General features: G+C 36.0%; 1 protein-coding gene across 9 annotated transcripts in view; it reads right to left on the bottom strand.

Moving 5' to 3' along the window:
- The window catches only part of LRRC4C (leucine rich repeat containing 4C), a 1,396,296-nt gene that overhangs the window by 307,557 nt on the left and 1,063,002 nt on the right, over nt 1-25,737 (bottom strand). The gene's annotated exons all lie outside the window — the stretch shown is intronic.

Raw genomic sequence — 25,737 nt, 5'->3', positions numbered from 1 at the left:
AAATAATCTCAATTTTTTTCAATACAGAACAGAATTCAGATTGGAAGAGTTCTAGGGCAAGTGGCTACCATGCTATTATTCTTTTTTAAAAATGTTGTGCAAACTATTGAACAGGTAGATAAAATAACTATTGGTTACATGGTTTGGGAATTGGTTGAATGCCCCAAATGGTCATTAATGATCCCATCTTTTGCTGACATATTTTAAAGGGAATTTCTCAGGGATCTAATTTGAGCCCAATTTCAATCACCATTTTTACAAGTGACTTGAGGAAACATCCAATTTTTAGGAGGAACAAAGCTGGGAGGAAAAGCTAACACAATGAGCAAAAGACTCAGAATCCAAAAGGACACTAAATAGCCAGAACATTAAACTTAATCTAATGAGGTTAAATTGGATAAGTATAAATGTTATTTTTATACTTTGGTTTAACAAATTAATTTTACAAATATAAGAAGAGGAAAACATGGCTACATAAAACTGTGTTTAAAAAAATAGGAGTTTCAGTAGATATATACCAGTTTAAGATTTGTATCTTTAGGGCTTCACATAGTGTCTGAAATATTATAGGTGCTCAAGAAATGCTACTTCAATTGACTTATCAAATGTTTTGATAAATTAATTTAACTATATGATTCTGAAAATATGGAGCCCTGAACTAAACAGAATACTCCAAATGTGTTTTGGCCAAAGCAGAGTTGAACGCAACTGTTCCATCCCTAGTTCTAGATACTATGCCTCTCTTTATAAAAATATTCCTTTCTTGTCTATAGATTCAAAATGAGACAAGAAGAAGGTTAGCCTTGGATAATCGATCTTATAATCATCCTAAAGTATCTCAAAATATTTTTAATGAAAAAAAAACAGATATGAATTTAAAGCTGATATATTTAGGTGAATTCATAACTATTTAAAGGTCTGAACTCAAAGGTTAAGGGTCTGATGTTGGCATGGTAGAAGCTCTCTAGCACAGTGCCCCCAAGGATTGCGTATGTATACTTTATATGTGTGTAGGTGTTGTATTGCATAATGTATATGTGTGCACATAGGTATATGTATGCACATATATACACACATGTATATATGAATATATAAAAACTTACACATTATGTAAACATAGGTACATTTATAGATAGAGGTATTATGTATACAAATATATTATATAATTGTGTGATATATGAGCCCATGTTGCATATAATATGTGTCATGTACACATACAAACATGCTATATACATGTGTGGGTTATCATATATATGTGTGCTATATAATCACACATTATCTATGATGTACATCCATACATGTGTATTATGTGCATGTGTAGCTATACATGTATGTGTTTATACATACATACATACATGTACACATTATTTAGGATTAGATATAGGCAGAGGTTGCATGCTATCAAATTTGTCAATTATGCAAAGTGAGGGGAAATAGCTAAAACACTGAATGGCACAGGAATGACCCAAAATAATTTTGTTAGTCTAGTGATTGGGCAGAATCTAATATGGTGAAATTCAATTAAGGTATATATAAAACACTTTCCCTTGGGGTGAGAAAACAAAACAGAACAGTTCAATTATTACAAAATGGGAGCAGCCACAGTATACATGTTTGTCCAAAGAACAGTCAAACCAACTATTGTGTAGAAGGGTGAAAAGGCTACATGTTCAATATGAGCTAGTAATGTTATGTGGAATCCACCAAAGCCAAAGCCATTCTGTGATTCATTAAGTTTCACTGCAGACATATAGAATCCTGGAAGAAGGGTGAAATAATCCCTCTATAGTCTTCCCTTTCGAGACCATATCTCAAGCACTGAATTCATTTCTGGTTGCCAGAATTTGGAGAGGATATTGATAAACTGGAGGCTGTCTAACAGAGCCCAATCAGGATGAAATAAGACCTTGGGTTTTTCATATGAGAATCACATCAAAGACCTGCGGATTTGTATTCTGGAGGAAGGGAGACTTGATGATGGTGTTGGTGGGATTTGGGGTGATAGCTATATTCAGGCATTTGAAAAGTTGTCTTGTCAAAAAAGAATTAAACTAGTTCTGTTGGACCTCTGATGTGAAAACCAAGAACAATAGGAAAAAGTTGCAAAGTAGGAAATTTAGGTTTGATGTCAAGGGAAAACCAAAAGCAAAATCTCTCAAGTTGGTCATATCCAAAAGTAGACTGGGGTTGTCCTCACATGTTTCTCTTAAATGGAGCTATTTCAAGCAGAATCTTGATGACCACTTAACATCTAAGTTACACTTTGGATTCCTTTCAGATGGTGTTAAAAATTTCTTTATCTTTAGATAAAGAAATATTTATCTTTAGATTTTTTATCTTTATCTTTAGATATCTTTAGAACATGAAGTGATCTCAATGCACAGCCTTCTCATTTTTTACTAATTAAGAAACTCAGGCTCAAATAAGTTGGGAGACTTGACAATTGATCACAAAGGTAGAAAATGGCAGAGAATGAATCTGAACCCAGGTTCTCTGAGTCCAGACTGAGCACTCTTTCCGTGGTATTGTACAAGCAAGTGAGGTTTCTCATAGCTAAAATTCTATGACTCCATAATCCTAGATATATCCATCATATGGTTTTGCTTTATAAGTCCATTTTCCCTTAACTGTTTTTCTTTGCTTCAAAAAGAGTTTAACACAAGGCATGAGGAATATCTGTATCTCAGGACATGACTGTAATATTAAAAAATTGTAAAACAAAATCAACAACAAAAAACATTTTTAAAAAAGAAAAAGGTTATTCAAAAATAAATTTAAATGATGGTAAAATGACAGATACTCAAAGGGTTCTTTCCTTTTTTATTCCACAGAAATCTTTCACCTTTGAGTGTCTTTTGAATGAATGACTCCTTAGAGAAAACCTGAGCTGTCTCTCTTTCTTTGTTTTAAGGCTATTTTTGTTTCAAGAAGAAGAATAACACAGTCACAGTGGGGCAATCAGCCAGCATACCTTAGAGATCTAGGGTCATTAGAGCTAAAAACCTTACCTCTTTTTGTCTCTTCCTACCCCACTCCCCAGTAGCAACAAAGACAACCCAAAGGATATTGTCTAATTGTCATACAAAGAGCAGGGATGTGACAATTAATCTAGTCAAATCAAGCCATCTCTTAATGAATACCACAATGAAGTTGTCATTAACAATTGAGATTACAAGGGATCAGGGCCAGGCCTTATGTCTCTGAATGTATCCCTTCCAATGGCAGGGCAAAGGGACAGGATTTGATTAGTGAGTCTCATGTCAAATCACTGGAAAAATAAAATGAGTTACTGGTTCTGTATAAATGTTCAAAACAGGATTTTCATTGAGGCAGAGATCCAAAAACCTCCTCTAAGGTGACATAATGGATAAAATACCAGACCATGTTCCAGAGTTCAGATCTGGCCTCAGACACTTTGTGACCTTGGACAACTCACTTAACCTTGTTTCCCCTGTTTCCTTATCAGTCAAATGAGCTGGAGAAGGAGATATAAAACCATTCCAGTATCTTTGCCATGAAAACCCCAAATAAGGTCATAGAACTGAACATGACTGAAAACAACTGGACAACCAAAATTTTAAAAGAATTTGAATGGAAAAGTCAAAAGGAAAGAAGAAAAGAAGCAAAAAATCTTAGAGGAAAATAATAAGTAATGGCCATTAGAAACAGGGCTGCTAAGATCATAGAATGTTCAAATTTGAAGAAATCTTGCATAGCATCCAATTCAACTCCATCATTCTGGTAGCCTTGTAGAATTCATATTTATAGATCACCAAAACTGAAAGGGACTTTAGAGATCTTAGATGAACCTTTGCATTTAAGAGATAAGGGACCAGAAGCACACAGATGGGCACTTTCCTGACCAAAGTAAAATACCAATTTAGCTCCATGACCAGTTTATTTTCCACAGTAGCCAATGAGGAAACAGAGACTCAGAAATGGTTATAGCTTGCCATAGAGACACAAATAGCACCAGATCTTGGAATTGAGCCCATGTCTCATAGCTCTATATAATGGTTCCTCTATTTCTAGTATGACCTAACTGTACATAAGCACAAAGATTAGGGAAAACAATGACTTAGAACTGGGTGGATGAGAAACAGGTGATCTAGGAGCAAAGATCTCAGGCAGCCTGAAACATGTAAAGAACAGAGAGAAAATTAGGAACTAGAAAGAACATAATCAACATAGAGGTTGAAAAGGGACAAAAATGAGTTTGGTTAGTAAAAATCAGAAGTCAAACAGTGAGACAACAGAATGGTTCACTTGGTAAGCATGAAATAATGTGTGAACTATAGTCAAATAACATCATCAACAACAACACCAACACCATCATTACCTTCATCACCATAACCATCACCCTCACCACCACCACCAACAACTCTACCATCAACACCAACACCAATACCAACACCAACACCACCAACAATAACAACCCTGAGTTCCTATGGAGCTTGAAGAATTTATCAAGCTTAGTATTTTTAGACGGGCAAGACCTAATCTCAGATTGGCCAATATAAACTAAGAAGGTAGAAGGATGGAAGCACATTCAGATGGAGTGGCAAGGGGAAATCCAAACTAATATTTTTACAAAACAAAACAAAAGAGAAATTTAAGTAGATAATTATCTAACTCTTCTAAAAATAAAAAAAAAATACCAATGGCACATGCTTTTATATTTTAAGAGAATACTTTTGTCAAAAAACAAAAATTCTGGGAGAATGAGTATTACTTACACATCTTATTGTTGAAAAATATGAGACTCTTGTTACCTAACTATAGTCACAGAATTGGACAATATCACAGTCAAGATTTAAACCCAGGTTTCCTGACTTTAAAAATATGATCTTTCCATTACTTAATGATACTCACTTTGAGTCCAGACCCATAAACTAAATAGTATTTGAAAAATCAGAAAACACAGACTCCCAGGGGTATAGAACTCTGAGACTTAGAAGACCACTGATAGATAGGAAGCCAAACTCCAAGCCAGAAAGACCCAATTTCAAGGTATCCCTACCTCAGACATGTACCTTGGGCAAATCATTTCACCTCTCCCTATTAGAGGCAAAAAACAGATTACAAATTCCAGGAAACTTGATGAGCTGAATTTGGTGAGGAAGTTCCTTCTTCTGAGAGTTCTCTATATCAGGGCAACCACAACTAGAATGTTCTCACTGTGATGGTTGTTTTCCACAACATCGCCATTGGAGAGGTGAATTATCTAAGGAGCAAGGATTGTCAGATTTTGGATTCCAGTTTTTATGATGTCTAACAGCTCCATTTGCATAGCATCTTAGGCTTATGAATGCTCAATAAATCTAATGGGTCTGACATGGCTCTTTTGGTGGGTGTATCCTTGGAATGATAAGGTTTTATCTAGCTACAAACATCTGTAAGCATCTTTATGAAATGGCCCCAAAAGGGCATTCACCTGAAATATGATGGTGATGACACATTCTGTCATTCTAAGGCTGATCTCCATTTGTTAATAGGCATGCAGGATGTGTGCCACAATGCCCTGTGGCTAATTTTGGCAGACTGCTTAACCTTTGAGTGCCTCTCATAATTGGTGGTGTTCATAGGAGCAGCCAATATTCTGTATTATTGCTTCCACTGGGTGCATCCTATATTGATTGTTTCCTCTGTTGGCTCATTCTATTTTCCCACTAATGAGATCAGAAGGAAAATAGCAAAAAATATCCATCTTATAAAACCCACAAATGGACAGGCTGTTCTAGTCTATCTGACGGTGTTCAACCTTGATGGGTACCACCCTATTTGTGATGTGTTCTCAGGTAGAAAGTAAATAAATTTACATGACTTCTCTTCATTTTCTTAAAAAAAAAAAACTCTTGCCTTCTTTCTTAGATTTATTACTAAGTATTGGTTCCAAGGCACAAGAACTAGGCAATAGGAGTTAAGTGACTTGTCACATGTATCACACAGCTAGAATATTTTATTTGGTCATTTCCAAACATTATTCACTGGAAACAAAGATCATTTTCTTTTCCTTCCCCACCACCCTTCCCTCTCCCATAGCCGATGCACGATTCCACTGGTTATCACATGTGTTCCTGTTTCTAACCCATTTCCATGTTGTTGGTATTTGCATTAGAGTGTTCATTTAGAGTCTCTCCTCAGTCCTATCACCTCCACCCCTGTAGTCAGGCGGTTGCTTTTCCTTGTTGTTTTTACTCCCACAGTTTATCCTCTGCTTGTGGATAGTATTTTTTAGATCCCAGCAGATTGTTCAGGGACATTGCATTGACACCAATGGAGAAGTCCACTACCTTCGATTGTACCACAGTGTATATAGTCTCTGTGTATAATGATATCCTGGTTCTGCTCCTTTCACTCTGCATCACTTCCTGGAGGTTGTTCCATTCTCCATAGAATTCCTCCACTTTATTATTCCTTTTAGCACAATAGTACTCCATCACCAGCATATACCACAATTTGCTCAGTCTGTGACCTTTTCAGTGAGATATTTTATGTTTTCTTCTAATTCATTAATTTTTTGGCTTTGCTTTATTGATTCTTGCTGTTTTATGATCTCACTTTCTTTGAGTTGCTTAATTCTGGTCATTAGGGACTGGTTTTGCTTTTCAGCTTTGTCTGCCCTTCTATTGGATGCTTCCAGCTCTTTCTCCAATTGTTCAGTCTTATCTATCAGACTGCTGATCTCTTTCTACCATTTTTCTTTCCAGAAGGTTTCCATCTTTTGGGTAAGCTCCAGTTTGAGATCTTCCAGAGCTTGTTGATAGTTTCCATTTTGGGAGGCATGTTCTGATTTTTTTTTTTATTTCCTCCTCATTCTCTTCTATTCCTTGGGTACTCCCACCATAAAAGTTTTCAATAATCACCTTTTTCCCTTTCTTCCTGGAGGCTTAATTTTGGGCCATATGAGCCATCCCTTTGATGGTTTTATTCCCCTTTCCTTTTTGGTCTGGGGTCTGAGTGATGTGGGCGGGTTTTCTGTGAATTTAGGTTGCCTCAGACTAGTTCTTCCCAGCCTCTGAAGTTTCTTAGAGTGCTGGGCCCTGATCACAGCCACACTGCCCAGGTGTTCAGCTCCGCCCAGATAATCAGCGTATGGTCCGCCCCTGGTGTTTAGCTCCACTCAGATACTCAGCGCAACCACTCCAAATACAGCTCCGCAGTCCCTGTGCTCAGCGCAGGATTCTCCCGTGAAACCACCCTGAGACGTTGTTTCCTGGCAGTCCCCAGATCCCAAGGACCCTGGAGTGCCCCCCCCCCCCCCAGACAGAGACGTTCCCCACTCACTCGCTGTTCCAGTGAACGCTCAGGTAGCTCACTCTGGTTTGGTGAGGGAGGTGGGGTGGGGGAAGGGCGGCTCAGTTCACTTTTCTGTGCAAGCTTTTCCTCCTTCTTATTATAGTGTGGAAATGTTCAAGCCCCACGTACCTTCGCCTCTGTGGGGTACTGGGAGTACTGGGGTGTCCTTCTGTTCCTCCAAAGGTGATTTTTATGCTCATTTGATGTAGTCTATTTTGTTTGGTGCCGGGGAGAGGAAGTGTATGGCATCTAGATTGCAGCCATGTTTACCCAGAAGTTCTCCAAGGCTAAATTTGAACCCGGGACCTTCCATCTCCAGGTCTGGCTCTCTGTTCTCTGAACCACCTAGCTGCTCTTCTCTTTATTTACTCTTAGCAATCAAACAGGCCTAATGGCTTTTTCCTGCTCAGGGCATTTCACCCTTCTCTTTTATTCCTTTGCATAGGCTGTTCCCAATATATGAAATGCATTTCCTGCTCATTGTCATGCCAGAGAATCCCTCCCTTCTTTCAAAGGACATATTACTTGTGCTTTCCAACATTTAGTCTGTCAGTAAGTATTTATTAAGTGCTTATAATATGTCTAGTGCAGCACTAGGGATATACAGAAAGACAAAAGCTTTGTCCCTATCACCAAGGAGCTCACATTCTGATGGGAGGAAACAACGTGTAAATAACTATATTCATATACAATATACGCAGCATAAATGGAAGTTGTCAGAGATTATTGGGTCATTCATTCAGGTAGCAAACATTAATTAAGTGCTTACTATGTCTTTGTGGTAAGCACTGGGAATGCAAAACAAAAAAGAAATACTATTTCTGCCTTCAAATAAATTTTTATTTCAACAGGGAAAGACAATTATAGAAAAGGAACCTGAACGTTGAAGGATATTATAGAGAATTATCATAGAGGGCATGGTGGAGAAAGAAGCCAGCGGAGTCAGTAAGTGGAACCTGAAGAATAATGGAGGGAGTTTGGCTGACCTGGTCACTTTCCTTAAAATGGAAGTTTTGGGAAGAACCATCAAATTCAAAAAAAGAGGTCTTGGTGGGGCCCCCTTCATGGGGAATTGGAAAGAGGCAGGGAAGTGATCTTCCAGTCTGAGGAAGCCATAGGGGAGGAGTAAAGTTCCAATTTCAAAAAACTACTCTTGAGCTAAGAGACCTTAGAGGCAATATCTATTTTATAGATAAAAATTCACAGAAGGAACAAAGGATTTAAATGACTTTTCCAGGGTCAAACACAGTAATTTTCTTCTTTTTTTTTTTAAATCCTTACCTTCTGTCTTACAGTCAATACTGTGTATTGGCTCCAAGGCAGAAGAGTGGTAAAGGCTAGGCAATGGGGGTCAAGTGACTTGCCCAGGGTCACACAGCTGGGAAGTGTCTGAGGCCAGATTTGAACCTAGGACCTCCCGTCTCTAGGGCTGGCTCTCAATCTACTGAGCTACCCAGCTGCCCCCTCACAGAAATTTTCTAAGGAATGAATTGAACCAAGTTTTCCTTATTAAATTTTGGTATTTTATTCACTATGCTAATGTTCTCTACTTCTTGAAATTCATTATACTAGTTAAAAATCACTATTAATTAGAGAAATACAAATTTAAACAACTCTGATGTAATGCCTCACATGTATGAGATTGGCTAATATGAAAAAAAGGAAAGTGATAAATATATATTACTTAATGTATATTTATTTGTGCAACCTTCACTTTATTTTCAGGGTAGTTGGGTGGTATAGTAGACTAGGTAGAGTTCTGGGTATGAGTTCAGGAAGATTCATCTTGATGAGTTCAAATCTGATCTCTGACACTAAGCTGTGTGACCTCAGGCAAGTCACTTAACACTATTTGCTTTCATTTTTTCTCATCTGTAAAATGAGCAGGAAAAGGAAATGGTAAACCACTCCAGTATCTTTTTCAAGAAAACCCCAAATGGAGTCATAAAGAGTCTGACAGAACTAAAACAACTGAACAACAACAACCTTATTATCTCCTTAAACTAATTGGGTAAGCTAACCCTTCAATTTTCCATTAGAATTGCCACTATAAAATCAATGCAATTAATTTCAGACTCATTTAATAATACTCAAAACCCAACAAGTTTCTTTGAGCAATTTCCGAAGTCATTATGATAAAACCTATGGGTGTCAATCTTGATGTTTCCAGCAACATCAAGAACAACATCAACAATTATCTTCCCAAAGTAACAGTAATTAAAATCAAAATAGTCTCAATTTTGACTACGTTGGAAGCAGACATATCCAAAGGCAAATAAACACGAGTATTAGAACAGCATGGTAAAATATCCCAATTGGATATTCTGAAGGACTCTGCTTAATGGGACATTTCAGAAATGGAGGTCAACAAAAGAGAAAAAAAAAGAAATAGATTCAGATTGTGTTAGTCTCATCTTTTAGCCATTAGCTGGTGTAACTGAATCTATGCCAAAAAATAGACTTGGCAATCAATGTTTTAGTGCCAGTTTTTTTTTCTTTTCCTTTTTTGATTGCTACCATTCTTTTAGTCTTTTAACATTTATTGAATACCTCCTAGACATTTTCTTGGGGCCAATGGGTTTAGAAAAGAAAACGAAATAGTCTTGTATTTAGAAAGCATGGGCACAATTTGAAACAATGTATGGTAAAGCTAGAAGAGATAATTTAGTCTAATTTTATGATGGAAAAGGAGTTGACCCAAATGATCTTACAGATAATTTCAAGTTATGAGGGTATATAGATACTAGAAATATTTTTGTATTTATTGATATATAATTTGAGTTTAATTTTTTTTCTTTCAAACTATACAGTTCCGCTATCAGAACCACACAATTCACCACTCGTGGCTTCTGGTCCATTTATCTCTCTTTGCATGACCTGACTTGGTAGAACAACCCTACATTGTTCCATTTTAAACTCTTATACCCATCTTCACCACATTAAGGATATCAAGGAGTCCATATTGGGAAAAAACATGATAGTAATTAATATACTAAGATTTACATCTAGTTGGGATGTAGAAAAGCCAGGTTGACTGGACAGGACACCATTAGACGTATTCATTAATCCACCTGTTGCCTGACAATATTGGTGATGATGTGTATGAAAAATTGCAATTGATGATTTTGAATCTCTATCCCTAGACAGATAAGGAAATCAATATTAGCTGCTTGTTTCTGATTCTAGGTGGAATTTGTGTGTAATGAGAGACACACTGAAGATGATGGATGCTGGATACATTTATTCCCTCTCTGCGTATTTGCTAAGGACTATTCATCTTGTCTTCCACTTAAATTTTCATAGGAGCTTTAAGGATTAGGGTTACTTTGCAACTGAAATTTTTTCTCCAAAGTGGTACTAGATTGTCTCATAGTTCATTCTCAAAGGAAATACGCCTGCCTTTTATAGCTCACATTTATATAGTACTTAGAAGTTTACAAAGTACTTTTTAACTTCATAAAAATCTGAAATATAACAATAATTCAAATTTATATACAATATTAACATTTACAAAGCACTTTTTCTTTCAACTCAGTGAGGTATGTGGTATATGAATTGTTATCATGGGTTTATAGATGAGGAAATTGAACCTAAGAGAGAGCAAGGCATTTGGCAATGGATATGTAGATATAGAACAAAAATTAGGGTAGTGCAAGTGGTGCTGTGTCCTAAGATATCAAAATTTACAGAGCTGATGGTGCTCACACTCCCTTACAAGATGTGGTATGGTAGAAAGACAACTGAATTTGGAATCAGAAGATGGGAGTTCACATCCTGACCATTCCAATTCTTATCTGTATGGCTCATGTTCCTCATATGTAAAAATTATGGAAAATGAACTTAAAATCATACCAAAGTACCCAGTTTTGAATTTTTTCTTTCTAGGTTAGATCCTGCATGACCTTGGACAAATGGCTTCTTTTTTCTAGGAATAGGGTTTTTTTAGCTTTCCTTTTTTTTCAGTTCCCTTCTGAGTTTTAATCAAAACCCCACTTTCTGAAAGAAGCCTTTACTAATCTACCTAATATAAGTACCTTCCCCCTATTGATTTTCTTCAAATTTTCTTGTCTATATTTGGTTTGTATGTAGTTGTTTTCATGCTACCTTTTTATTAGATTAGAAGCTTCTTGAGAACAGGGAATGTCTTTTTTTTTAATCCTTAACACTTAGTACAACAATAGCTTGTTGATTAATTGCCAGTTCAATGATTCATGAGAATTTGGGAACATATGATCTCTAAGTTATCTTTTCTGTCTAACTCTATGACCCTTTGAAGGGAATTGAGCTTCTAGAGAAATTAAAAGGAATAATTAAATTACACAGGAAGCTACTTAATGGCCTGATTCCTTCCTGGTGTAGCCTTCCCATTGTAGCAAGAATAGGAATCCACCCATAGGAGAAGGGTGATGTCCTGGGGTCTTAGGAGTTTTATGTCTTAAGCTTCATTGTCTGTTCTACTACTTCAATTTAATTAAATATATCATTAAAGTTCATTTCAATGCCCCTTTCATGCTGCTGACACAGAGCAAAAATTTTCTAGTTGTGGCTTTGCAAAATAGCAAGTGGCAAAATGGGGTGAATACCAGCTCCTCTATTTCAAAATCATTCAGTTTTGTCATCATTCCTGTCCTTCCCTCCTAGGAAAAATTTGAGAAAACACCCACCTTTACAGATATAAAGACATAGCTCTAATTCAAAGTTTCCACTCTCATACATGGAGCCATATCTGAACCCTCTCCATGTGATATCTTAGTTTATCACTGTAAGACAGAGACTACTCAGACCTCTTCCCATTTGATCTTGAGAACATTCAGTTTAGCAGATGAATTGTGGAGGGATTGGGGAGGAAATCTCCTTTCATTTCTCAACTTTCATCACTAAAATCATTCTTCAGGAATATAATGTTTCTGTGCACAGGATTAAAGGAGAGTTTTCTAACTCATCAGTTTGATGAGGATCAGCTGGTTGTTTTTATGAGTTTTCTTCATCTTCTATCAGACAGAGAGTAAATATCATAGATTACAGGGGGGGAAAACTGGGGTAAGGCAATTACAAGAAGTAGGGGAGTATGGATATAGAATATTGTACATGATGGAAAACATGGCGGATGTGCTGATTAGTTTTGAAGATTTTTTCCTTTTCCTTTTTATCCTTTTGTTAATGGCCAGTTATGATATTGTCTTTAGACAACTACATTTAAATGTGAATTGTCATAAACTTCAGTTGGTTGTATTTCTCAGTTATTTTAAAATGAAATAAAATATTTAAAATTGTAAAATCAGTAGGTAAACTGATTAGACATAGTCCAATCCAAATAATCTAACACCTACATCCTAAAATTGTGATGAGGATTAAATGAGTTATTATCTGCAAATCATTCAACAAAATGACTCTCACATAACACCAGACTCCACTGTTGGTCCTAGAAGATAATGGTCTGGTTCTTTTTGAAGGATTATCTGAGGCCATAGTATCAGCTAAACCAGAAAGTAAGAGTAAAGTCCCATCCATCCAAGCAGCATCTGCCACTTCTTAGTGGAGTAGCTTCTGACAATGACTAGCAAAGACTGATAAACCAAAGTCCACACATTAACAGGAGAAAGTGAGCTATAATTTTGGGAGTATGGCTCCACAGAATATGTTGACCATTTGGTGGCCATAACACAAGCAATCTATGTTATTATGAAGATCAAATAAGATAATGAATGTAATACACTTAAAAAATCTTAAGGTATTATGTAAATGATATTATTATGCTAATGTTTTTTAAATTATAAATATAATCCATACACTAAACAAAGCCCTAGGTAATATAGACAAAGAACTCATTGATGTGGGTGTTCCTTTCACCAGTGCAGACAACAATCCTCTACATTTTCCTCTCCCCTGGTTAAGGCTGTTCTTGTCTTTCCATAAATTCACCCTTAGAGGTCTCACCAATGTCCTGGGGATTTTCTTCAGTCTTCTGTTAGTGGATGGCTCTCTGTGGGCCATATGGACAGTCCATCAATTGTCCCTTGATACCCTTAGGTTATAGGATTACCATTTCCCCCCTCTCTCATGACTTTAATTTACATCCTTTGCTCTGCTTCTGCTATGTAATTTTTCATTGTTAATGCACTAAGGCTTGCTCTCTCCCACCATAACACTTCTTCATGACCCTTTGGGTGTAATAGTTCAACCTCCATTCTTCATAAGCTGTTTGCCACTGTCATTTGTTACAAAGGAAAGCATGACAATACACTGGGATTTCCATGTATCTCTGCATTTTAAAGACTATAAAATTACTAGACCTAACAGGATTGGATGTTGTCCTCTGAAGCTAGGTTGTGATGGAAATCAATGGGGCCACTGGAGACCCTAATCCTTCCATTTCAATTAACAAAGTCTTCATAGAAGGTCACACTTCAAGTTTACAGATAATGCCTTAACAACTCACCCTTTTTGTTTGTTTCTCTGGAGGCTCCCAATCCACTGTCATTAGCTAAAGTGCCACTGTTTCTTACAGCTCAGGGAGCAGATCCATTTCCAGGAGCTTACAGAGATAATGATAAATCATCTTAAGGTCCAGGTTTATTAGAAATGACTGCAATACATTACAGGGCAGCAGTCACTTCAATGGTTGGTTTACCAACCAGTGGGGTGGAATTAAAAATGCATTAAAATTTATACAAAAGAAAGTAAATAGCAGTGAGTGTATATTGGTTTTGACATAGTGAAATGAGCCATTATTTCTCTTTATATGGCTAATAAAATAAATCCTCCAGTATGAGAAATATTTTATTTTGGAAATTGAGAGAATGCATGATTCTTAGTAAGGACACTGGTCCTTGATTTGGTGGGCTCAGGTTGAAATTCCCTTTATGATGATGTATGCCTTGGGGTAAATTAATTAATATCACTGACCTTTGTTTTCCTTGTTGGTAAAGTAATGACTAGATCAGATGACCCCTCTAATTCATGATTCAGTTCTAGATGTAGGATCATGTGAATTTAGAATAATGGCATTTAATGATCTTCCTGCACATGTTAATAACCCATTTTTATAGATCATGATTTAGAACTGGAAGGCATCTGAGTGGTTATCTAATTTCTCATTTTAGTGATGGGGGAACTGATATCTCCTTAAAGGTTAAGTGTCTTTCTTAAAATTATTTTGTTTTAAATAACAAAGCTGCGAATTTTAAAAAATGGGCTCTCTAATTGCAAACCCAGTTCTCTTCTTTAGAATACATTCAGAAAAGAAAGAATAGAGTAGAGGGCTCCTCCCTTTAGGATGAACAATGTTTCTCTTGAATTTTGTTTTATTTTCTAACTACCTAATCTTTGATTGAGTATGTGTAACTTGCCATCTCAAAGAATGGAGATCAAGTAGATCTCCAAGTTCCTTATTTGCAAATTAATCTTTTTTTCTTTCTATTGAAAACCCCACTCCCCCTTTTTCTCAGAGCTATGGAACTAGGAATAAGCAACAATAACAAGATATCACTATATAATTACTAATGTTCTAAGAATAACAATCCAATCAGAATTTTGCCCTCTGATCATAGCTAAAACTGGAAGGGACCAGGGATATTATCTAGTTCAACCTCCTCGTTTTATTAATCAGAACACTGAGAGCTACAAAGAATAAGTGACTTGCCCAAGGTAAAACAGAGAGTCAGCATTGAAGCTGAGCCTATATTCAAGGCCTCTGGACTCCCAGGCATGTCCTGGAAGGACCCTGAAAAAAAGTCCTAGATTTGATTTCAGAGCATCTTGACTCTTCCTCTTAATCTCTGTTTGGCCTTGGGAAAATCTCTTCCCTCTTCCCAGCCTCAGGTTTATCATATCTATAATCTATTCATTGGACTAAATTTTGTTGTTGTTTAGTAATTTTTCACATTTGTCTGATTCATGATCCCATTTGGAGAGTTTCCTTAACACAGATACTGAAATGCTTTGCCACTTCTCTCTCTAGCTCATTTTACAAATGAGGAAATTAAGGCAAACAGGTTAAGTGAATTACTTATGGTTACATAGCTAGTAAGTGTCTGAGGTCAGATTTGAACTCAATAAGAGGAGTCTTCCTAACTCCAGGTTAATCACTCTATCTATTGAACCACATAGCTATGCTAGTTGGACTAAATATACTAACTTCAAAAATCCTTCTATCTCCAACAAATGGGATATTCAATAATACTGGCTCAGAGGCCAATATCATACTGATTTATTTTCTTGTTTTCCCATGGACAAGTTCTGTCTTTTGATTTCATCAGTGGGGAAAACTCTTGTTATCAGAAACACTGGCAGAATTATAGATTTGTGATTCTTCTCTAACAGTACAGAAGATTTTCCTTGGGAGCTATGTAGAACTTGATTTATCCAAGGTCAAACAGCCTATTTGTGTATGAGACAAGAATTGAACCCAATTGGTCTTGCGTCCAAAGCTGGATGACACTCAATCCAAATATACTTGGTCAATATCTTAGTATTCATCATGGTGAAAAACTATGCCTAGATAGTGGAGTAGGAGAAAACAAGTTAGTTCAGATTCCCCTATAGTTGTTCCAGCAATGATCTATGAAGAACAACCAGCCTCAATTGTAATTAAGAATCTGAAGGACAAACCAGAGTTAGGGTATCTTTTCAGCCCAAGATCACAAGGAAGTGACTGAGGCAGGATTATGAAATAGAAATAGCCTAGACTGAGGGACCTAATATCCTGCTCTCCATGCTAAGCCATCAATGCAGGGATGATGAGAGAAGATCATTAATTCATCCTTAGACACATACCAAGAAGACCGTGGTCTCCCAAAGGAGTTAGGAGCACAAAACTTAGTCAATCAAGACAAGGAGCTCTGGCAAGCCTAGAGCAAACCTTTATTTAAACTTGATGCAGGCTAGAAGGTTTTGGTCTCCAGAAAGGATCAAATGCATGGAATCAATTTTCAAAGTGCTAAATTTCAGCAAGATTGCAGGATGCCTAGAGCTATTCATGGAATCAGCAGCATGAGGTCCTCAAAAACATCAAGAGCCCCTGTGAACTCAGCTTTCAGAATTCTTAGCTATGCCATCTATTTGAGTAAGGCTAGAGTAAATTGTTAACATAGAAGATAAACTGATAGTGATAAAATTACAACAATGACAACAATAACAAACTACTAAAATAAAGATGCCTAAGATGAAAACTTTCAAGGAAAAACAAAACAAAACTCCCAAATACTTATAAGTAAATTCTCAAGGAAAAAATATAATCAGTTAGGATTCCTGGAAGAAATTATTTTTTTAAAGTTAAAGTTATAGTATAAATGAAATGAGAGTGAGAGTAAGAATCAGAGAAGAAATTAATGCTACTGACAAGAAACTTGGGAGATAATTAAAAACTTAGAATAAGAACATGAAACCTACTCAAGTACCAGGCACTCTGAAAATTGGAAAAGAACAAGTATATGTAATAACTCCATTAGATAATTAAAAACAAAATCAAATGATAGAATTTTTTAATGTGATATATCATGTCAAAAACAAGTTATAGAATAAAAATCAAGGATAGATAATTTAAAAATCATTGGATTAACTGAAAGCCAAGACAAAAACAAGAACATGGATATTATATTTTAAGAAATCATGTAAGAAACCTGTAGTTTTTCTTAGAACCAGATGGCAAAATAAAAAAAAAGAGAGAGAAAGAATCCACCATTCACTTCCTGAAACACCAAAAATGAAACCACACAGGAATATTATATCTAAAACCAAGAGTTTCTAGGTCAAAGAAAAAAAATATTACAAGAATGCAGTAAAAAAGTCTTCAAGGATTAACACAACACAGTCAAGATCATTCATAATTTAACTACTAGCATTAAGGACTAGAGAGTATGGAATGCAATATTCCCAAAGTCAAAAGATAGAAGACAAGAATAATTAAATCAGCAATAATCCCGGGGGCAAGAAATTTTTTTTTAATGAAATAGTGAAATTCCAAATATTCCTAATGAAAAGTCTGTAGCTGAAAAGAAACTCTAAAATATAAATATAGGAGTAAAATAGAGTTATAAAGTGATAAATATGAGTAAGAAGAAAAGACTTTGAAGATGAATAAATATATTCTATTGGGGATGAAGAGTGACACAAGCATCCCTTAAGAACCACAATGTTCTTAATCAGGGTTTATGGAGGGAGGAGAAAAGGGTGCTCCTAGAGAGAAAATGGATGGAATGTAGGGCGATTTATATAATCTTAGAGAGCTATGATGCCCAAGTTGAAGTCTATACAAATGAGGAAGGAGTAAGAGGACTGGGTGTCACTTCAACCTCTCTTTCATGTGAAGTGACCCCAACCAGTGGTGCAAGAGATTAGGAGACACATTCATGTTTGGTATAGAAGGGGAAATGGAGGAAATAGAGCAGAAAGTAGGGAATGAGAAGTGAAAATATAGGGACAGATCCTTGTTGTTCAGCCATTTTTCAATCATATCCAACTTTTTATGCACTGATTTGGGGTTTTCTTGCCCAGGATACTTGAGCAGTTTGCCATTGCTTCTCCAGATCATTTTACAGGTGAGAAAACAGGGCTGAGTGGCTTACTTAGAGTCACACAGCTAATAAGTGCCTGAGGCTGGATTGGAAATCATGAAGATGAGTCTTCCTGTTTTCCAGCCCAGTGCTCTGTCCACTGTCCCACTTAACTGTCTTGCAGTAATCACCAGCATCCTTCCTGAAAGCATACAAAATATTGGTTTTAAGTGTCTAAGACTGAATTTGAACTCACGAAGATAAATCTTCCTGACCTCAAGCCCAGGGCTTTATATACTACACCACCTGTAAGTAATAAGTAAAATAAACCATGAGTTATAAAGAGAGATTTTAAAGGAAAGAATGAAGAAATAAGAACCAATGATTAGGGTCTAGTTGAGGGGAAGAAAAGAATGGCAGAGAAGTAGAAACTATTAAGTTTAGAGCAGCAGAACTGAGCACATTCCCAATCTATCTCACTCTTTGGTGAAGTAAAATATAGAAAGGGGGAAAATAAATTGGGGGGGGAGCGTACAAGAAAAAAATTAATGGTGTTGCTCAAACAAATCCAATGTGCGGAAGGTTATTATTTAAAAAAAAAACACTTACCTTCTGACTTCGAATCAACATTGTGCATTGGTTCCAAGGCAGAAGAGCAGTAAGGGCTAGGCAATGGGGGTTAAGTGACTTGCCCAGGGTCACACAGCTAGGAAGTGACTGAGGCCAGATTTGAACACAGAACTACCTCTTAGCATGGATCTCAATTCAATAAGCCACTTAGCTTGTCCCCTGGAATTAAGATTATAAAAGAAATAGTAAATTAAGAGCAGGGAACAGTGTAGGGAAGTTACATTGTAAAATATTTGAAAGGCTACAGTAAAACAGGGACATTGGCACATTGTTGATGAAGCCAAGAATCAGGCCAATCATTTTGGAAAGCAATTTGGAACCATGTCTAAGCTTATTAAACCATTCATAACCTTTGACCCAGCAATACCACTATTAGATCTCTGTCCCAAAGAGATCAAAGAGAAAACTTCCTTTATGTACAAATATTTTATTACAACTCATTTTGTAGTGGCAAAGAATAAAATGAAAGGGGTATTCATCACCTAGAAAATGGTTGCACATATTATGATATATGAATGCAAAGGGATACTGTAAGAAATGAAAAGGTGCAAGGAAACATAGGAAGATTTGTATGAGCTGAGGCCAAGTAAAGTCAGGAGAACCAGGAGAACCATTTATACTATGGCTATTAACATCTTTAAAACAAGCAATTTTGAAAAATAAAATCATGAACACTGATCTGCATAATCAATTATGATTACAGAAAGCTAATGACGCACACTACTACCCATATCTTGAAAGATATGTGGCAGACTAATATGCATTAAGAGGCATTCTCATTAGTTTTTCAGTCATCTCCAACTCTTCATGATCCCATTTGGGGTTTTCCCAACAAAGATTCTAAAATGATTTGCATTCTCTTTTCAGATCATTTTACAGATGAAGAAACTGAGACAAACAGGATTAAATGAATTTCCCAGTGTCACATACCTAATTCATTCCTGAGACCAATTTTGAACTCCTGAAGATGAGGCTTCTTACTCCTGACTTCTTAATAATTGACAAAATAATTCATAAAAAACTGGTATTATCTATTGGACCATGGGTACTAGACATGAAACAGACTAGGTTCAAATCCTGCCTCAAAATATTTACTATTAGTGCAGTTAGGTGGCTAAGTGGATAGAAAACCAGACCTGGAGAGGAGTGGCCCTAAGTTCAAATCTGGACTCAAGTACTTCCTATCTTTGTGACCCTGGGAAGTCACTTAATCCCAATTTCCTAACCCTTACCACTCTTTTGTATTGAAATCAATAATTATTATTACTTCTAAATGGAAAGAAAGAGCTTTTTTTGAAAAGATATATACTCATTCTACAACCCTGTACAAGTCACCAAAATTTTCTCTATCCCAGTTTCTTCATCTGTAAAATGTGAGAATAATGGAATTAATATCATCTAAGTTTCCTTTCAGTTTAAGAAGGATGCTTTTATGATTTGTGGTTACCTTGATGTAAGTCCCCCTCCTCTAATACCAATCCCATCCCCTCTATATTTTAACATTTGGCTTTATGAGTTTTGTTGACTTCTCTGAATATATTTTGATGGCCCTTCAGGTGAACAGATGCAAATATTATCATTAGCCTTCATGCCTAATCCTAACATCTCATAGAACTTCCTCTCTGATGGCATGGCCTTTGAGAACATGAGGTCACCTCTTGAGACATTCAAAGACAATAAAAATCATAGTTTTTGAGCTGGAAGGACAACTAAAGTTCATCTACTTTGGAACACAATATGCAAAATCACACAGGCATTATATTACTGAGACAGGATTCAAACACAGCTCCTCTAGGAAGACATTAATGAAATAAACTAAATATATTCTCAATAGTTGAATGATTAAATAGTGATTCCAATTCTGCTAGAGAGAAAATACTCTAATGTGAATCTAACTTTGAATCAACAAGGTCTTAGTTTCAGCTGATTTCCTTTAACCCTGTTATGAGGCAGAATTCAAGTTGGTATAGAATAGTGGTTCTTTATGTCTCAGAAGTAGGCACTTGGTTTAGAAGTATTTCTTGATCTTTGCCTTCTAATTCTTAGAGAGTGGTTACTCAATATTATTTTATTTGTAAGATAGCTAAGGTTACTCACCTACCCCAACAGGGTGGTTAAGAAAACTACTCAAGAGCTGAAATATAGAATTTCCATAGCATGCCCTGTTATATTAATAATAGCTCACTTTTATGTAATATTCTGAAGTCTGCAAAGTGTTTCAAAAATATTTTCCTATTTAAGCCTCACAACAAACCTTAAAGTAGGTAGTGTTATTATATTCATTTTTTTCAGATGAAGAAACAGACAATATTTATATAATATTTGAAAATGGTTTCCAGATTTTCAAGGACTTGATAAAATTGGTGCTTCAAAACTTCAATCTATCTAAGATCTAATGAATAATCACTCCAATAATACAAACTGACAACTATCCATCCATCTATCTTTCCATCCTTTCTTCTCCAGCAAAACACTTGACCATTTCCTCTGATTAAGCCTCCACAAAGAGTCCATCTGATATGTTGGTTTCTCCATCCTCAATTTCTTGACATTGCATGGATACCAGTGGAAAAACATGAGTTTTCCAACAGAGACTCCTAGTTCCTGCTTTGCAATCAGTTTATCTTCTTATCTAAAAAATTTAAGTCATTAAAAAGAGACAGCAGGACATATTTGAAAAGAGAGAGCTCATCTTAAAGGCAAGGAAACCCAAACATAAGAACTACCTCTAATGCATACTAGTCATATGACTCTTGACAAGCCACTTAATTTTTCCAGATCTCTAAGAAACTCTAAGATTATAAATTGCAGAGAAAGTTCTGGCTTATAGAAGAAGTTTTCTCATCTTGAAGTTTGTTATACCTATGACATCACAAGACTAGTGTGTATCTTCTACTTATAGTGATTGAAATTCCAGATTTGTAGCCACATAGAATTGTGTTCCAACCCTTTCTCTGACACCACTTAGCTTTGGGAAGATAAAGTTGTGAAACTCTCCAAACTTGTTTTCTCAACTGTAAAATGAGAAGGTTACACTTGATGGCCTCTAAACTCTTCCAGCTCCAAAACTATTTACCTATGAATTTCACTGTGTGGCGATGGTGGAAACTGACCACAAAGAGTGAATAAACTGTATTATGGTAGTTAAAGACATTGTGCATTATCTCTCCTTTAGACCTGCCAATAAAACTCAAAATGGTGGTGGTGGTTGTGTGTGTGTGTGTGTGGGGGGGGGGGTTGCTCTCTTTTCTTAGATGTCAAAGAGAAGTTCCTTGCTCCTCTTGGAAACAGAAGAACCTGGACTAAGTTTGTACTAAAAGGCAGTCAATGAGTGGTCCTGTAGAGAGTGAACTAGGGTAATAGCAGCTATGAGGGATGGCAACAATCTATCCTCCTTCTCCAGAGAATATGAGCACAGGATATTTTCACTTAAAATCCTCGGTCGTGTAGCAAACAGGGTAAAGGCTGTCTTAGCATGGAGTAATAACACTAGCATCCTTCATGGGGAAATCAGGCGGGTGAGTCACTTGATTCTTTTCCCTGCTCTGACTTTCCTTTGGTGAAAGAGCTCAGGCAGACAGCTGTGAGACTTCCTATACAAAACAAGGTCTGTGCCTTTTGCTAATAAAAACCAGCCCCATTGACACAGGAGGGAAGCCAGGACATGAATAATGATGGGCTATGGGAAGTCATCAGCCTCATATAGGAAACAAGAGGCAGGTTCAAGTTCAGAGATGAAAAGCTATTATGTCTTTACCTGTATTAATGCAAACCCTGGCTCCAGAGCGGGAGTCAGCCTTCACACTAGACAAATAACCCCAGAGGAAGGTGAACCAGGTGTCAGAGATCTGTTTGGGTAGGAGCCTAGAGAACTACAGACTCTTCTGATGTTTAGAGAGTATGAGCAAGAGCAATGTGTCTATTTTTAATTTAAGCTCATGAATGATCAAAGCAAATGAATACACAAACAATAAACAAGAATGATTAAATGAAAACCTGGCAAGCAAAATCTAGAATTGTTCATTCAATCCAATTATAAACATCTATTAAGCACCTATTATGTTTCAGACTATGTGCTAATAAGTGAGAATAGAAAAAAAAAGGTAAAAAAACCCAGTTCCTACCCTCAAGGAGCTCACAATCTAAAGAGGAAAATAAGGAATATATACAAACAAGCTCAATACAGTATAAAGAGAAAATAATTAAAGATGAGCAGGTATTAGAATTAAGAATGAAATGGAACACTTCATAAATGAACTTCCTAAGAAAACAGGACCAGATGAATTTACAAGTGGATTATGCAAAACATTTAAAGATCATCTAATTCCAATATCAAATAAATTATTTAGACTAATTGGTATTGAAGGAGAGTTGCCAAATTTCTTTTATGAAATAAATATGGAGCTGATATTTAAAACAGTAAGAGCAAAAAACAGAGAAAGAATATTATAGGCCAATTTCACTAAAGAATATGGATGTAAAAATCCTAAATAAAATATTAGCAAGGTGACTAAAACAATTTCCCAAAGATTATATATTATGACAAAATAGGATTTATACCAGTTATGCAGGAAAGATTTAATATAAGAAAAAACTATTAATATAGTTGATTATATCAATAAAAATAACAAACATCAAATGATTTTATTAATAGTTTCAGAAAAAGTTTTTGACAAAATATAACACATTTTTAAACCCTTACCTTCCACCTTAGAATCAATACTATGTATTGGCTCCAAGGCAGAAGAGTGGTAAGAGCTAGGCAATGGGGATTAAGTGACTTGCCCAGGATCACACAGCTAGGAAGTGTCTGAGGCCAGATTTGAACCTAGAACTTCCCATCCTTAGGCCCAGCTCTACTTATAAGAAGTAATGCAAAGCAAAATTAGCAGAACCAGGAGAATGTTGTACACAGTAACAATGGTATATGGCCAACTGTGAATGACTTAACTGTTATCAACAAGGCAAGGATCCAGGAAAAATACAAGAGACTCATGATGAAAATCCATCCCCATAGAAGGAACAGACAGAATCTGAATACAAATTAAAACATAACATTCTTTTTTATTTCTTCCATGATTTTTTCTCTAAGTATTTTTTCTAAAATAATATGTATCTTCTTTCAAAACATGGAAAACATGTAAATATGTGTTATTAATTAAAATATGCATTATTATTTTTAATATGATAATATATGTACAACCCATATCATATTACCTGCTTTTTTAGGGAAGGGTGAAATGGAGAGAGAAAATGGATTGCAATATATAAGAAAAAATTATTAAGAAATTTTATTGACATGAAATTAAAATTTAACATATATACAGATATATATGGAGAGAGAAAGAGAAAGAGAGAGAGAGAGAGAGAGAGAGAGAGAGAGAGAGAGAGAAAGAGAGAGAGAGAGAGATAAAACACTAGATATGAAGTTAAGAAGACCTATGCTAGAATCCTATGCCTATCATTACTATCTATGTAATGGGATAAATCATATAACAAGTGTTACTGTACCTCAGTTTCCTTATTGAAATTTTCAAATGCTGGTATCTAAGATACAAAAATAACAACGAAGTTCTTATCTCATAGCTTGTCATGATATTCAAAGGTACTAATGTCTATAAAATGCTTTGCACAATTTAAAGTACTTTATGTTTCCTTTATTATTAAGAGCATAGATCTGTAGTTTAAACCTCAAATGCCATCTAATAAGATCCTATAATTATAGAGAGGAGAAAGCTGAGACCTAAAAAAAAATGACTTTCCTAATGTTCCAATGTCAGTCTATACAGAGATAGGATTGGAACCCATGAAAAAGGCACTGTTCTTGGAATCAGGAGTTCTGGATTCAAGTTTCAAACTTGACATTTACTCTCTATGAACCTGAGGACAAGTTGCTGATCTTTCTATGGACCTCAGTTGCATGATCTCTATTTATATTGGGGTTACTAATAGTACTCTCAATTTCTACCAAGTTTTGAACCAGGGAAAGTGCTTCGTAAACCTGTGTCCTAGACCTGAGACTCACCTGGACAGACAAAGCATGAGGAGGGAACTCCTTCAACCAGGGGGGATAGTAGCTTGTTCAGCATCTTAGTTTCAGGGAGTGGTCTGGAGCATGAAAAGATTAAATGACTTGGTCAGAGTCTCAGGGACAATATATATATTTCCCAGGGTCACCCAGCTAGGAAAAGTTGGAGGTCAGGTTTGAACCTAGGATCTCCCATGTCCAGGCCTGACTCTCTATCAGTTGAGCCAACTCGGAGTCCCCAAGGGCAATTTGCATTAGAAATGGGATTTGAATTTAGATTTTTCCATTTTAGAGGACAATTCTTTATTAATTCCTCCACACTTCCTCTTACAAACCTTTAATCATAATATAGGTATAAGAAATTATTACTAATGGCCATTATTTGGCAAATTGTAGAACTCTCTTAAACAAAAGATATTGTAGTTCAGTGGATAGTTTAAAAAGGAGACAGGAACTCATGATCAAATAGTACCTCCAAAACTTACTTCCTCAGATTTCCCATCAATTCAATGCAAATAATAATGCTTGTAGCTCAGAGTGTTGTTGTGAAGCTCAAATGAGAGAATGTATTTAAAACTAAAAATAAGCTTCAAATGCACTAATCTGTTTATATAGATATACATATATATATATGTATACACATACACATACATACAGCTGCTGTTGTTGTCATTATTTTGACCTGCCAAAATTATGATTTTTGTTTGAGGAGGGAACTCCCAGTTAGGAATCATAATCTACCCAATGCAGACCAGCACATTCTCTCCCACTTATAGCCACAGGGAGCTGCTTCAAAGCCTAAGAGGTTAAGTTTTTTCTTCTTCTTCTTCTTCTTCTTCTTCTTCTTCTTCTTCTTCTTCTTCTTCTTCTTCTTCTTCTTCTTCTTCTTCTTCTTCTTCTTCTTCTTCTTCTTCTTCATCATCATCATCATCATCATCACCACCACCACCATCAACATCATCATGATCATTATTAATGTCACCGTCTTCACCATCATCATCACCATCACCATCAACATTAGCATCACCATTATCAATGTCCTCATCATCATTATGATCATTAATGTCACTGTCTTCATCATCACCATCATCATCAACACCATCAATATTAACATTATCATTATCAATGTAATCATCATTAATGTCACTATCTTCAGCAGCAGCAGCATCAACATTAACATCATTATTGATGTCATCATCATTATCATCATTAATATCACCATCTTCATCATCATTGTCATCATCATCATTGCTAGTTACTATACCCATTTTCAGATGAGAAAACAGG

The sequence above is a fragment of the Monodelphis domestica genome, chromosome 6 (assembly GCF_027887165.1).
Source record: "Monodelphis domestica isolate mMonDom1 chromosome 6, mMonDom1.pri, whole genome shotgun sequence".
In the NCBI taxonomy this organism is placed as follows: domain Eukaryota; kingdom Metazoa; phylum Chordata; class Mammalia; order Didelphimorphia; family Didelphidae; genus Monodelphis; species Monodelphis domestica.
Note: the sequence above shows the minus strand (reverse complement) of the source record. Positions and strands in the feature narration are given on the sequence as shown.